Source organism: Lepidochelys olivacea (genome assembly GCF_965140295.1).
Source record: "Lepidochelys olivacea isolate rLepOli2 genome assembly, chromosome: 19".
NCBI lineage: Eukaryota > Metazoa > Chordata > Testudines > Cheloniidae > Lepidochelys > Lepidochelys olivacea.
The window spans coordinates 1429165-1445381 of record NC_140429.1 but is presented as its reverse complement, the minus strand read 5'-3'; the positions used below and the strand labels follow the sequence as shown (position 1 = coordinate 1445381).

The following is a 16217-nucleotide window of genomic DNA, read 5'->3' as shown; positions in this document are numbered from 1 at the left end:
AACAAAACCGGCCCCAGGACCGACCCCTGGGGCACTCCACTTGACACTGGCTGCCAACTAGACATGGAGCCATTGATCACTACCCGTTGAGCCCGACAATCTAGCCAACTTTCTACCCACCTTATAGTGCATTCATCCAGCCCATCACTTTAGATCACTTTAGATAAGCTATTACCAGCAGGAGAGTGGGGTGGGGAGAGAGAAAACCTTTTGTAGTGATAAACACCCATTTTTTCATGGTCTGTGTGTATAAAAACATCTTCTGTATTTTCCACAGTATGCATCCGATGAAGTGAGCTGTAGCTCATGAAAGCTTATGCTCAAATAAATTGGTTAGTCTCTAAGGTGCCACAAGTACTCCCTGACACCTTGTGCACCTTCCTGCCGGCCTTCTGAACACAGCAATTCATTGAACCCTCGTGAATGTGCTGCTCATGGCAAGCTCTCCTGTGAGTTTGCCTTTAATCCAATAACCCCTGGGAACAGGCGGTTTCTCTTGGTCGTCAAAGGGCTGTAAATATCATCAACTAGAGAGGAGCCAGACTGAGCTTCAAGTGGGCAGGAAGATGCCCGTGATACAGCGGCAGTAAAAGGGAACATAAGGCAGCGTTTGGTTGCTCAGGCTGGCAACCTGCAGAAGGCCACCTGGACCTGCTGTTAGATACACAGTGAGGTCTGGTGTTGAGGCAGCTCTCGGTTGCTGGAACATTCCCGCGGTAAGGCATGTTATGTACTTATAAGGTGAGGCACTTATGTAGGGAGAAAATTTCTAGTTTAGCTCCCGTGGGAGGTGGTTCCCTCCTCCTCACTAGTTCTCTGCACCCTAGAATACAGGCCACACCCAAGGCTAACTAGGCAAATACGTCTGTGCTTCAGGGCCCTGCCATGTGCATCCTTCAGTTCTGTGGAAGGCTTTACTGGCAGGACAAGCTGTACAAGTGCTGCCAAGGGTAAGGAAAACCAAGACCCCTCAGGCATGTGTCAGAGGTGGGTCTGACTTTTCCTTCCCCCTGTCCCCTGAGGGGGTTGCACACTGCATGTGGGGCTGTATCCCACCCCACACACAGGTCCAGATGGCTGGTAAGGGAACTGCAGCCCTCCTGCTGGGGAAGAGGTCAGAGTGCATGCAAAGCTAAGCCTGTTCCAGTCCCTTGATTCCAACCTCACAGGAAGGTATTGGAATACAGAGAGCCGATCTATCCTGCACACAGTCGTTCGTCCTGCATCAGTTCTGCAAGGTCGTCAAATTAACCCTCTTGCAGGAAGCTGCCAGGAACCATTAATGATGGTAATTATCATCAGTAGAAGGTTTTGTTTTATCCTAATGTATATTACAGAACTACACGGAGCCGTCAGTTTTCTCCCATATTATGTTGTTACTGTTATAATCCCTCCCAGCTGCTCCAGCCTAAAGTCTCTTTATAACACTTGGCCCAATAACACTTCCAAAAAACCTGGGTCATGAGCTCCTTCTCCCTGTGGTTGCTAAAGCCTCTCTGCTCAGCTGGGCCTGCAGAGGACTAGAGTCAGAAATATTTGTTGCAGAAACTCACCACTTTGACTAAATCCTGCTTTGTTTTTTCTTAAGCAATTAGACCAGAGAAGGTCTAGCCAGAAAAGGAATCCCTCTGCTCTTAACTCCCTCTGCGCCACAGTCAGCTTTACTCCTCTCCCTGTCACTGGAAGGGCTGAAGTGGCAGATGGTTTGCTCTGGGCACAGCATCCCAGTTGTAGGGCTGTGTGCAAATGAAAGTGCTCACAGCCCTCTGGCCCTGAAAGCAGGAGCAGCCTTTGTGGCCGAGCCAGGGATGGCATGGCGTGGCTGAGCTCCGAAAGGATTCTCATTTGGCCCTCCTTGGCTAAGAAACAACCCTAGATAAAGAGACCTGGAGACTGGTGTTCTCGGCTTGTCCACAGAACTAACCCAACACAGACAGCGGCAGGACACGCCTGCATGCCCGGACCTCTCACTCGTGCTGGAGTTGGCAGGTCAGGCACGAGGGCCCAGGCAGTGGCTGGCATCCCTACCGAGCTTGGAAAAAAGGGAGGCAGGTGCAAGGGCAGCTCCTGTGGTGCAGTCACTGGTCCTCTGCTGGGCTGAATCCTTTCTTCTCCGGCTCATTGCACATGAGCTGCGCCAGGCCAGAGTCTCAGGAGAGCCACCCATGTAGGCACCAAAACAAGTGGTTCGGTTTTCTGAAGCACTCCGGGGGTGGGGGTCACACATGGAGCTGCTGAGCACTTTGGAAAACCCAGTCTCTATTAGGTGCTCACTGGGCTCTCTTCCATATCTGGATGCTGAGCCCTTGAAAATCAGGGTCCCTGTGAGCAGCCTGATCAACCTGGGCTGGTGATTAGGACCATGACCCAGGGGCATAATTCCAGCCACCTCTCACCTTGACAATGACATTTGCTCACTGAGCCTCAGCACAGCATGATCTGTGCCCCCACCCATCGACTGGTTGCTTCACGGTCACTCAGCCGACAGCTCCCACCCATGATCCATGTCCCAGAGCTGGGACGTGCCTTCCCGCCCCCCAGAGCTTTGCATGTAGCTGGGCTGACCAATTTCCTGCTGAACTGTTTGTGGACTGTAACAGGGTGCACGGCCCACCCCTGCATATCCAGCCTCTTGGCCGTACTCCTCACAGACTCCGGGGCACGCCCAGCTGGTGCAATACCTGTGTTCTTTATTTGTCCATTTCCCACCACCCGTATCCTACGATATACTGGCTATTTAAAATGGCTTGGCCCAACACAGACCTAACCAGCAACAGAATAACAAGCTTCTACCTATCCTGAGCCCCCCGCAGCCTTATAGCTCCTACCTAGTGAGGCTGGCAGGTGCAGTCAATGATTAGGCAAACCTAGGCTGTTTACCCAGCCCCAATCCATTCCTCCCTGAGTGGCAGGTGCTGACTGAGGTTTCCCCAGCAGTGCCCTGCAACATGGACATTTTCTCTCTCTCTTGCTCCTTCTTTGAGGTGTTTGCTCCTGGGGATTTTCTATTTCAAGCTCAGGGAGAGAACAAAACATTTTAGCAAAATATTTCACTAGGAATCATGCAAGTGTCTCTTTTTTAATAGTAACATCTGAATGAAAACAATATGAGCTTCAAAGACCATCCCAGGGATGCACTGGCTGGTTCTTGGGCTTGTTGAAAAGAATATTCCTTTGGGGCCCAGGGAATGCACCAAAAAATGCCAGTTTATTCCTCTCTTGTATCCATGGTGACTCCTCCTCCAGCTGCTGGCTCAGCCCCAGCACCGCCCCAGCATATGGAAACCAAACCGCCAGAGACTGCCGACTGGCTGCAAATATTTTGAGCTGTTTAGAAATTTTGTCACTTGTGCAAATTAGCCATTTAGTGGCTTCCTCTCTTCTTGTATTTGCCAGTGATGGATGCAAGAGTCCTGACAAGCAGCACGGCAAACACTGTGGTTGCTCTGAAAACAGTTTAATGTTCCCAAAATGTAAATGTTGATGTTTTAGACAAAGATAAACAACAGGGAAGACGCTGATGAAAAGGGAGCTAGCCCTGTTTGTTTGTTAAAGCAGCTATTTTTAACAAGTCCTGCTTGATGCAGTTTGGGACTTTGAGGGAAGCTGCTCCAGCCATGCTATCCCCGCTCCGTGCTGGGAATGCCGGTGGCTCAGTAGTTGCTCTGGGTTCCTGGGTTGTTTGGGGAAATCACTCTTTGGAGCCCATGAAAGGACTGCTTGAAAATCTCATTGGTTTTAGCTTTCTAAGAAGAGGGAAGCTGGACTGGAAGGGAAATTTCTTTTCCAGCAAAAACAGCATGGAGGAATCTGGGGGCCTGCCTCTCATTTACAAAAAGCCTGTTTGTACATCTCTGGCAACATACACTTCATTGGCACGCACTTTAAGGCCTGTTTTCACGGCCAGTGCAATGCAAAGTGGCTTTTGTGTAAATGTGAATCAGGCCCCAAGTATCTAGGGAGACCTTGTGTCTGGAGCTGGTGATATTAGCTGAATTCTGAGTTTTCAGTTAAATATTTCACTGATTATTCAATTTTTGATGGATAACAAAAAACAAAACAAACCCCCAAGCCCCACAAATTATAACATTCATTGAAAACATTGCGTTTTCTCTACTCGAGCCTCTCAGGGAGTGAGTGACTTGCCTTTGGACTTGCTCTTCACCAAGATTGCAGCAAACCCAGCTCCCCAGCTGGGACAGGGCAAAGGGGCTCTCTCTTTAGCTGGGGGCTGAGGGGCTGGTGTAAATCCGGAGTAACTCTGCCAAAGTGTACTGGAAAGCCTGGGGAGAATCTGCCACTCTGCAAGCACCTCTCCCGGCTGTCCTCAGGGAAGTCTCACACTTGGAGCTGGGGTTGGGGGTGTTTCCTGGCTTAGGGAACATCTCTGCACTAGCTCAATGAACTCGGAGAGTAGCCGGCTGTGAGAGGGCAGCTGTCCTGAGTATGCACCCACCGCAGACCCTAGGCCTGGAGTCTGTGTGGCTCGCCGCAGCTACACGGCATGGTTGGCAATGCCAGCTCCATGAGAGCTAGTCTCCTCGGGCAGAGAATCAACCCCAAACCCCCGCTTCAGATGTAGACACCCCCGAAGGCAGCCAGAGCACTCCTGATCTCCCTGGAAGCTCCCTGGGTGGCTTTTCTGTTCCTGCTGCTGACAAGCGGCTGTCTGCACCATCAGTGGAGAGTGGCAGGAAATCACAGGCACAGGAGGAAATTGGGCAAGGAGATTTTAAGGAGCAGAGGCAGCTGAATATGGAGTAAGGTCTCTTACTCCATATCGTGGTGTAAAGAAGAGGAGAATCTGGCCCGGAGCTAGCAAACATCCTTTGTTATTTTATTGATGAACAAACAGGGAAGGAAATCCCAGAGGATGCTGGCTCCGCTGGAGTGCAATGGTGTGTGTGCTCAGCCTCAAGCTGCCCCCCGTTGTACCCAGGCAGCTCCACAGGTGGAAGGGGGGGGGCAGACTTTGCCCTGAATGTCTAGCTGAGGCCATAAGGTCTCAGTTGGCCTTTAAATGGCCTTTGGCTCTTCTGCATTTGAGTCCAAGCTCTTTGCCTCCTCATCCTCACTGCTGTCACGCCCTGTGCCCCTCCCCAAGGCACAGTGGGCCTGTCTTGCTCTCCTGGCGTGGCAAGGCTGTTTGCTGACGTGGGCTCGGGGAGCCTGGCATTGCAGCTACACCGCTTGCCGTTGGGGAGCGGCAATGCCAGTGTCTTTATATCTTCCAGCCTCACATACAGAGATCTTTGCTCTTTGGGGGGAGGGATAGCTCAGTGGTTTGAGCATTGGCCTGCTAAACCCAGGGTTGTGAGTTCAATCCTTGAGGGGGCCACTTAGGGATCTGGGACAAAAATTGGGGATTGGTCCTGCTTTAAGCAGGGGGTTGGACTAGGTGACCTTCTGAGGTCCCTTCCAACCCTGATAGTCTATGATTCTGGTCTATGATTTGAACCTCCACCTTGGACAGCCTTGCGAACACATTCCTGTCTCAAAACATCCTGGGGAAGGTGGCGGTTGTTTTTCCTCACCTAAGAGATTGTAAATTTGTGGGGTATTTTCCATTGAGGTGCATCCAATGCAGATACATTGTTTCTCTTTGAATTCCTCAATATAGTATTTTATGCTGTTTCGATTTAATATTCTCCTCATGACTGATATCTAATGCAGCGAGTCTTGAGGGTCACTTAAAACATGTGTGATCTTAATTTGTTTTTACTGAGCCACATGTTCTCACTCCCGGCATCATCCAATTAGCTTTCTTTTTTTTTTTTTTTAAATCGTGGGATCAACAAAAATGTAATGCTCTTTTTAAGCATGCTAGAAAAGTGAAAAACATATTTACTGCAACTACAGAGTAAGATTAGTGCATAACCCCTTGCAAAAATAACCCTTATATGTGAGACCAAACATGAAAATGACATTTCTCTGAAATGGGGCTATTTAAAAGGCTGCAGTGTTTATCAAACATCATCCTGGAATTTCAGTGTTTAGAGTCACTTATCTTCATTTATACACGGCTCTAGATGAGAATGAGGCTCTGCAAACATATCAGAAGAAATGGGTTCTGATTCCCGATCAGATTCCATTGACTTACTCTGGTGTAAATCAGACATAAGTCGGAGCAGTGTCTGACCCAGTCCATTGGAGAATGTGGGCTTTGCACAGCCACATTCAGAACCAGGGCCCAGTTCCTGGGTCTCTGCTGTCCCAAGGGAATCTGGTCTTTGAAACACTTCTTTTTTTTTAATTTGCTTTTGCCATCAGGAAACTCTTCCCTTAGTTACACTCAGAACTCTCCCTTCTTCCGCTCTTGCAAGCCTGTGGAACACGGGGAGGGACTTGCGTGACCACGGATGGAGCAGAGATAGATTAAACCATGGCTGTACCACCTAAAGGCCTATGTACCAGCTCAGCCCTGGGGATCCTGCATGCCAGACACTGCATTTGTTGGCCTGGCAAGTTGCAGGTGGCAGCAGGGGCCAGCTGGGTGGCTTTTCTGTTTGGTTGGAAGGAAGCCAGTGGCAGGGAGACTGTGCCAGGCTCCGGACTGGACGTGTCCTGACCTCTGGCGGCTGCTCGCTCTGAAGAGAGTTTCAAGCAACACGGAATGTGACAGAGCACAAAGGAAACCCTGCTCCCGTCACATGCTGCATTCTTTAATTCTCACACGTGTGGTTCATTTGCAGTGTGAGAAGCCTCTAGCTTGTGGGTGACTGCTAACCTCCAGTCCCAGCATTAATTCCTGCTTTGGGGCCATTTACTACAGCCCACAGAAACGCTTCAGAATTGGACCATGTCGAAAGACGATGTGACAGTTGAGATTTTTTTTGTTTTTGGTGCCTCTGAGAAATCTGAGTGAAGATAATAAAATCCCAGGGGATGTCCATGACCTTCCAGCCCAGAGGTCCCAGCCCTGCAACTCAGGCAAGAGGGCTTAGTCCATGACACAGACTCTTGTTGCTGGGCTCATCTCTCCCCACACCATGCGGTGCCATTCCATACTCCCAGGGATGCCCTGTTACGTATCTCTTTATTCCAGAACAGTTTGGCTCACAACAGCCAGGCTGAGGGGAGAGATTAGCCCCTTCTCTTCAAGTCCTGCCTGCCTGCCCCCAGTATAGAAATTACACACACAAAACAAGTGAAAAGAACATTCAGGTTGCAAAGTCAAACATTCAATAGAGAGGAAATGCATCCCCACCCTTGTCTCCACCTCATCCTACCCCCATCTCCTTCTCCCAGTGCACCCCACCACAAAAGTCTTTCCATCCCAGTCCTCCTACCATGCGCCCTCCCCCGGCCCAGGCCCTCACCCCACTGCAGCCTCGTCAGGCTGCAGCATCTCTCCCCGACTTAATCCCAGCACGGGGGCACTGAGAGCACAGGAGAGACAGGCTCCCTGCACTTGGCTCTGGTGGCCACGCCACAAAAGCTCCTGGAAAGTCCTGCTCAGTCCCTGCATCCCTGGAAGGGAGCATGCTCCGTTGCTCTGGGGATGGCCCATGCGCCATCTGGTTGGTACATGGGAGCTGTGAGAGGACGGTGCTTGCTCCATCTAGTGGGGTCAGCAGGCAGGAGCTGCAGGGATGGCCATGCTCAGGGAGTTGTGATTCTGGCATCCCTTGATGCTTCTGAGGGCCGTCAGGAGCGGCTGGAGTACATAATGCCCATAAAAGTGCCTGGGGTCTAACAGGGCATTGTGGACGGTCACACAGCTTCTTGCAAAGCCACATGCACTGAGGGTTCATGGAGGTAACCATCTCCTACAAAGGTGGCCCTAATATGCAGGGGGCGGTGTGAGCTACCCAGGCTGGGAGGACAAGAGCAGAGTGGCTGGAAGGGGTGGTCCATTGATCCATGAAGGTCCAGGCAGAGTGGAATTACCAGGAGGAGCTGGTGGTTGCTCATGTGTCCGAGCTGCTTCAGTGACATTCCACGGTGCAAACTGCAGCCCTGAGCATGTTCCTGGTGCCCTGCCGAGGCTGGGTGACAATGGCATGACCAGCAGCCCCTGAGGCAAAGTGCTGTGAATCATATGGCAAGAGCAAGAACCTCAGAGTGGCACAGCAGTATCTCTGGGCAGTGCCAACTCCGAGCACCACTCGCTTTGCACCAGTGGTTCATGCTTCGCTTTGCAGATGATCGGGGACACTAGGTTTGTGCATTGTGTCCAGCTGTCCAGGGGAGAGGAGCTGACCTATGGAAGCAGCTCCATGTAAAATATCTAGGGCATTGCTCACCTGCCCATGGATTTCCATGGCGGTACAGCAGGAGCAGTGCCTGACCCAGCCATAGGGATTCAGGGGAGAAGATTCCCTACATGAAACCTGAATGATGGGAGGGCAAACTTCCCCCGTCCTGGGTTAGAAAATATCTTTCTTCCCCCAGCAGAAAATCTCTGCAGGAAACGCCGTCAGACCCCACTGTGGGAGCGCTTGTCTCTGCAGCAGAGCAGAGGTCAGGCTAACCATGCCTAGCTGGGAGAAGCTGGATCTGATTCTAATTGTGGGGCACTGCACTGGACACCTGTGTCAGATATGTAAGCATAAATAATCCATTGTGTTGCAGAACCTAACACAGCCAGTGCAGCTGGGCTCTTCCGCAGCTCACGGTGGGGACGTTTGGCAATCACCTGGTGTCACGGAGACAGTCTAACCTGCACATCTGTTATTCTGGGCAGGGTCCAGCCTGCCAGGGGTTAAGGCTCATTAGAATCATTCTTTTTGGTTTGGCTTCGTTTTGGGTTTCGTGATTTCAATTATTGCTGTGTGAAATGACTTGCAGGCAGTGGAGGTGGGGGCTGGCGAGCGGGGGGTGAAGTGTGGTTGTCCCAGATGGGGGCTAATTGGAAGCAGCCGCAGCAGCAAGTGCCGAATGGCTCTTTAAAGGCTCTAGGCGCAGCCTTGAAGATTTTGTCACTCCTGAGCTGTAAACATTCTGCATGAGGCTGGTGGGCTGGAGCGTGTTACCAGTAGGTGCGGGAGGAGGCTAACAGCAGGTCTCCCGTGTCTCTGTCTTTCCTGGGCTATCATCAGCTGAGCTAAGGGTAACAGGCGCCACTCGTGCTGTCCCCTCCCCGACTGACAAGTCAGCGTTGAAGTAAGAGCGTTCTGATTTTCTGACAAAGCTGATTAACTGCAGGGAAATGTGAGAATTAATTAACAGGGAAAGGAGGATGATCTGGTTGCATTGACCGCCTGCAATGTGGGTCGTCAACTGGACTGGAACCTTCGCTTCCAAAGCAGCAATGGTGAAATTGCCACGTGCTGCTAGATGGAGATGTGTGAGTGCGACAGGCATGTCCTCCGGTGCCACTGGCTCCAGGGTAATGCATCTCCAGGCACTGTCTCTGATAGGTGAGACCATCAAAGGATTTTACAGAAAAGTCCAGCTTAGGTGGAAAGACTCAGAGTTTTCCCCTTCCTCTGAGCTGGCTTCTCCAGTATGTGGGGACATCGCTCTTAAGGGGTGCTGCGACCTGTGTGCTGAATTGCAGAGAAATCGGATCTATGGCATTTATCAGGCACCTTTCACCACTTCACCTGAGATCTCTGCAAGGTCCTGTGCTATTGACTTTAAAACGGTGACATGTGTCTGAGTAGTTTTCTGTAAGGCCCGATCTCTGTTGGTCAGTCACGGACACCAGTGCCAAGTGGGTGCTGAGTCTATAGCATCGTACACCAGCTTTGCGCTGGCAAAGGGACTGTGCAGGATGACAAAGAATGAGGCCCATATAGTTTCTGGATGGGCTTGATCCTGCACAAGGAAGGTGCACATCGCAGGCAGGCATACAAGGGGGCCTGAGGCTTTCTTCAGCCTAGAGCTATGCCTAGTGCTTCACCCTACATACATTCACACGTAGCCTCCATCTGCACTGAAATGTACCATCCTTGGGCACCCTGCTCTACACATAAGAACATAGGAACAGCCAGGCTGGGTCAGACCAAAGGTCCATCTAGCCCAGTGTCCTGTCTTCCGACAGTGATCAGTGCCAGGTGCCTCAGAGGGAGTGAACAGAACAGGGAATCATCAAGTGATCCATCCCCTGTCGCCCATTCCTAGCTTGTGGCAAACAGAGGCTAGGGACACCATCCCTGCCCATCCTGGCTCATAGCCATTGATGGACCTGTCCTCTATGAATTTATCTAGTTCTTTTTTGAACCTGTTATAGTCTTGGCCTTCACAACATCCTCCACACAACAAACGACAGGACCGAGGCCTGAAGTGTGCCAGTTAAATTCAGTGATACTTTCCAGAACACCGTAGAGCTTGGGAAGGAATTGAAACCCACCTGCTTCGGGGCACAAACCAACCTCTCATTATTGGGGGTCAGGAAGTAACTTTGCTAGAGGGCAGATTACCCCACATCTGTCTACTGCAGGGCACTTGCACCTTCCTCTGAAGCAGATGGTCCTGGCCGCTGGACAAGATGGATCCCTGTGCTGATCCAGTCCGGCTAGTCCTGTGTTCCTCTATTTGAAAGATGTGCAACAGTTAATATGCTCAGTTATGAAATTAGGGTGATATTGTACATAGCCATTAATTATTCATAAATAATAAATAATTTGCGCTCTCTGAGTCTATCACTAGAAGGTAGGTTTTCTAATCCGTTAATCATTCTTGTGGCTCTTCTCTGAACCCTCTCCAGTTTATTGACATTCTTCTTGAATTGGGGGCACCAGAACTGGACACAGAAGTCCACCAGTGCCAAATACAGAGGTAAAATAACCGCTCTGCTCTTACTCGCAAGACCCCTGTTTATGCATCCCAGGATCACATGAGCTCTTTTGGCCACAGCATCACATTGGGAGCTCAGGTTCGGCGGTTATCCACCAGGACCACCACATCTTTTTCAGCGCCAATAAATAGCACTTTGAGATCAGTCTAAATGATCTCAAATCCAGTCAGAATGGCAGCTGTGGTCATCACGGTGCTGTGCAGCCTTTCCCTCTACTCGCATGCAAAGGTGAATGTGAAGGACAATTCTCATACGTGGATTAAGTTTTTAAAACCCAGAGTTAGAGCAGGGCAGCCTGCAGTTCCCAGCTAACAAAGAAGCCTGACAAATGCTAGCTCCCTATTTCTTTATCAATGGCTTCATTAAATAGAGGCACAAAACCCGCATCTGAGAGGTCTTCCCTTCCTAGAATCCTAGAATCTCAGGGTTGGAAGGGACCTCAGGAGTCATCTAGTCCAACCCCCTGCTCAAAGCAGGACCAATCCCCCACTAAATCCTGTACAATAAGGAAGGATAAGTAGGAATTAAGGGAATTTCAATAAGCAGTTGATGTGGATGCTTCTCAGGGGAATGGCACGTGAATTACTGAACACTGGTGAAACACTCTGTCCATTACAGGTCATGAGAGCAGGAGCCGGTCTCTGTGCAGCACTGACATGTTTTAAAAATAATAAAGCTCTGAGCTGCAATGTTTCCTATTCAGTCCTGCGTTCCTCCAGGCAAGGCTTTGCCTTTGGTGACCCCAATGGTTCGTGGATCTGCCCCTCCCTGCTCTCAGCCCTTTGTCCCCAGGCTGAGCCAAAAGTAGTCTCCTGTCCTAGTGCACAAGACACAAGAAAGGTGTTGTGTTCCGTGTGCAATATCAGCACTCTGCTGTTTCCAAAGGAGTGAGACCCACCTGGCTGACTTGTCTCTGTGGGTGGAGGCCAGGCCAGGGTCCACGGAACCACATGGTACAAGTAGGTGAGATGCTTCATTGGCTGCGCCGCTCTGTGGTGCAAACTCCAAAGGCCGTGGCTGGGGCCAGGAATCTCAGCCCTTCCGAAAGGCAGCTCTCTGCAGCAGGATGAGGAAATAACTCTGCAGAGCGTGCTATTGAATCATCGGCACCCCGAGCAGCGTCAAGACCTTCGGAGCACTTTGTGAGTGAGAATTTCCTCTGCCAGGAACACAGCGCTCATACACAGCAGGATCTCAGCCTCTCGCTGCCACGGCCTGGCCTGACGCCTGCTTTCAGCTCGCTGGAATGAGTACAAATGGGCTCTCCCAGCCCCCTGGCCATTTATGCTCCAGCTGAGAGGTCTGCGCTCCCCTATTTCCTCACCCAGGGATTGCTAATGGGGTGAAACCCTCCCCTGTGCAGGGGGCCAGCAGGAGGCCGAGCTACCCCTAGAGTGCCACATTAGTCATTTCTGCCACTGCATCTCACTGAAGCCATCGCACCACCTATGGACTACTTACAAGGTCTGTGCACCACATATGTCTCACAAAACCTGTGATTAGCAGCCAAGAGGCTGATCAGCACTCAGGGAACCCACAGGGCTAACACGGTGCCAACATGACGCTCCACATCTGCAAGGAGAGCAGGATTTAATGGGCTCTGTTTGCTGGGAGGGCTGCCAGCCGTGGGGGGAGGCTGGGGAGTGGGTGTGCTCTGGACAATCACACAGGTGTGAAGAGGAGAAGTGGAAGTTCTCTCATTGGGCATCTTCCCTGGATCATTGTTAGGGGCGACCCAGTCCTCAAGGCTCAGGTTAGTTTTTGGTTGTTTTCTTTTAAATAGCCTCCATACCTCTCCCATCATTTCCAGAGGGTCCCTGGATGCTGAATGAATAAGGAATGGATGCATCGCCTCACAAGAACTGTGATTAGCATCCAAGAGGCAGATTGGAACTCAGGGACCCCATGCAATAAAAGCCAGTCACAAGATGGAGTTGCAGATGCTGGTAGGTTGTGTGTTGTCTACTGTCACCCAGCTCACATCTGTCGAGAGCTTGCCACAGCCCCCCGTGGAACCCTTTGCTTTAACTCAAAAATCTCTCTGTTGCCCCAAAGGGCTGGTTCACCACAGCCAGGATTTGCTGTCGTTCATCAAGTCACGAGACAATCTGTCTCCCTCTGGGGATTAGACTCCAGGAAAGTCTGAGCGTGGTGGGTTTCAAAAGGCAGGAGTTTCTCTGTGACTTTGAAGAAGTTCGATCAATCAACTTTTCCCACCCTCCCTTAGGGCCAGGCTCAGGTTCTGCTCAGCGGGGCAGATTGCGGGGTTCTGGATCAGTTCATAACCCATTACATTCCAGCAGCTCAGCTCTCCTAGGCAGCAGCCCAGTGTTTTGAAGCCTCTGCAATTCCCAGCATGCCCAGCCCTTCCTCAGACAATGCCCACCCCATTCTGCATCCCTTGGGAGGAGCAGGAGGAGACAGAATGCTCCTCTCTCTTCAGATTGTCTTTAACCTGCAGGCTATAAATTGCCCATTGTGGCATTGCTGAGACACTGCTTCCTCTGCAGGCAGTGCAGGGATCCAGGCCACCTGTCCCTGGTGCATATAGTGGGATCCACTGGCTTCTACAAAGTAGTGATCTTTGTAGATGTCTGCCAGAATGCCATCAGTACCCCAAATCTGAAGCCAAAATACAGATGACCCAGGGACTTGCTGTTGGGGATCAGAAATATTCTTCTCTCTCCTTTATTTTGCTCTGAATGGAGTTTCTTCCATTCCCACTACCCTACACTCTGCTCTGGCTTCCATTCTTCTCTGAGAGCTAGGCTTTGCAGTGTTCGGCCCTGGGGAGCCAGACAGGACTCCCCAAGACCTGTCCTGGACTGGCCAAGTAGGGCCTTTCAGAAAAACACTGAAGCCTAAGGCAAGAGCAAAAGCAAAGGAGGGACTTCTCCTGATGTTATTTGGGATCCAAGCAACAAGCAAAGCCCCCGGACATGCGATGTGCTCAGCCCAGTTACTGCACCGCCCCCATGCCACCAGCTTCGGGTGCCCGTATCACTGAGCTAAAGAAAGAAGGGTGGGGAGGTGGGTTGGACAAGAGATCCAATAAACAACGCGGGAAGCGGGAAGGAGCTAATGTGAACTTCACTTTTTTACCATGTACTCCCACAAGCCCAGCTTTGTGACTCAGTCTTTGGGGTGTGAAGTAACATGCCCTATAATAAGACCCTGCAATGACCCTTATAATCATTAATGCTGACCAGGAGACTACTGGAAGGGAGGTAACAGAGTTGGAGAAACTTGGACCGTATCATGCTCTGTCAATGTGCGGCTCCTTCCAAATCACAATACTTTGCAAAATCAGGTTAATTTCACTGGGATTTGGGTTTGGAAGAAGACTTGGCGGAGGGGGTGGGGGCTGACCATGCTGAAATCTGATGATTTCACATTTTTGGAATGAGAGGTTTTGATTTTTGATTTTGAATTTTTATTATGTCTTATATCATATGATACAAACTTTTTTAAAAAGTTGAACTTGAAACTAAATATTTCGATTTAGATCGACTTGACACAGTGTTTTCCAGAATTTTCCTTTGTAGGGAATTTTGAAATCATTGGCTTTGGTTCCAACTGGGAAAGAAGCCAAATTTGAAAAACTCTAAATCCTTTGGGAAATGGAACGTCCATCCCCTGCACAGCCCTGGGAGATAAAACCTCCTGCTTCCAGGTAGAAACCTACCCCTAACTATTAGGGGTTAGAATAAGAACTTCATGGGGCAGATTATCCCACCTCTGCCTGCTGTGAGTCTGATCCTGTCTGGCAATTGAAAAAGAAAGATAATACCAGCTCTCTGTGAGAGGCTCAAGATGTGGAGCAGCTGGAAAATGACCTTCCATTTGCAACTCTTCAGCTTAGATGAGGGAAAAATTCATGGCTTCCCAATTCTGCCTTCAAGGGACTCCCATCCTAGAGCTTCATACTCATGGCCTGACCATGCCAGCCTCTTTTAGAAATATATGCTTTTCTCCTAGCCTCCATTGCATGGACCGCAGGCCAGGACTACGCCCCACGTACTTCTGCCTTCGAGATCTACTGGTCTTGGGTCTGACTCTCTGGGACCAGCATGTTTTCTCTTCAAATAAAATTGATTTTGAACACTTGGATGGTGCATAGCACAGATACTGCACTCATGGGGGCCCAGTGTACCTATCCATTGGGGGAAACAAGTCACATATACCTGGTTGCTAGGAGTTGGAGCCGGAAGCCCGGGTTACAAGTGACTTGGCTGTGAGGAGTTGGCCCTGGCTGCACGTTACCTGGGCATTAGTGACATTTATCAACTTATTAGGAGCAGACAGCGCATCATAAAAGTCTCCAAAATAAACACTTTTTTATTTTTATTTTATTTTATTTTTTTGCAAGTTAAGCTTTTTTGCTCCAACCAGGAACAGATGTCTGAATCGGCTCATGAATTGGAAACATCTGAAACAACTTTCCAAGCTGAAGTATAATAAATATACCTTTCATCACAACCCCTGCACGAGGGTTTTTAAAGGCACTGTGTTCGGTGGGCCTGTGCTGGAGCAGCATTATGACAAATGAACCCAATTACAGTCCTGGGTCGACCAGCCCACTGTTCGAGTTACTTTCCCAGCACTGCAGGTATCACCTTTACAGCCTGGACTGGGGCCTTGGCCTCCTGCCATCCTTCCCCAGATTTCTGCTCTTTAGCCTGATGATACCAGCCTCTGCTCTGGGGGAAGTGAGGTAGAAAAAGCGAAGCTTCTCCTTCGGGAGAAGGAGTGTGTTGGGAGATGCATCTGAGTGCCCGGTGCAGCCGGATTCTCCTCTTGCTGCGCCCGGTGCTGCCCTGGAGTCTGGGGTGTCAGTCTCATGTGAGAGCAGCATGGGAATCAAGCCCTAGGTGTTTCAATGGGTGATACCTTTCAGGTTGTGTGGGCTCAATAGCAAGGAGGAGCCACTGGGCTGATAAGGCTGGATGAGGCACTGTCTGACTCTGATTTCCCTTTACCACCTGCTGTAGAGACTTGTGGTACTGGGGCCAGTCATACGCTAAAGAATTACACTTTGTAATGTACATGTCATGTCTGTATCCTCTGGCTTTCACAGCTGCATACCAAGGAGAATGGACAGGAAAGCTCAGAGTTTGGGACCCTTCAGTCCCAAGAACAGGGTCAGATCCTGATGTCTCAGTGGAAACTGATGATGCTCATTCCCTTCTGGGAGGCACTCAGCCCTTCCCAGGACTGCATCCCACCCGGGACACAGCAGAAGCATTGCAGGGCAGCACATTCGTTGCTGATTGTGGATGTTCTGTTTCTGATTTTGGCAGCATTCACTTCTGGACGGGAGAGAAACAGTCAACAAAGCATCATAGTGGGTTAGTGCGAGAAACATCTCAAAGCCAGGGGGGACTTTCTGGCAAAGTTAAAATGGCCACGATTCTTGCTGTTGATCTCACAGCCTGGCTAGCTGAGACTCTTTCAGCAGGAATCGCCAGCAGGA

The 16217-nt window shown here is 50.3% G+C and overlaps 1 long non-coding RNA gene across 2 annotated transcripts; it reads left to right on the top strand.

Moving 5' to 3' along the window:
- Nucleotides 1-11797: 11797 nt before the first annotated feature.
- LOC311533252 lies at nucleotides 11798-14851 on the top strand. 2 transcript variants are annotated; one of them, XR_014714538.1, is made up of 3 exons: nucleotides 11798-12208; nucleotides 12555-12690; nucleotides 14723-14851. It is a non-coding gene; the product is annotated as an uncharacterized lncRNA (long non-coding RNA). The 2 variants fall into 2 exon arrangements; XR_014714539.1 differs by having other exon boundaries at nucleotides 12528-12690.
- The last annotated feature ends 1366 nt before the right edge of the window (nucleotides 14852-16217 follow it).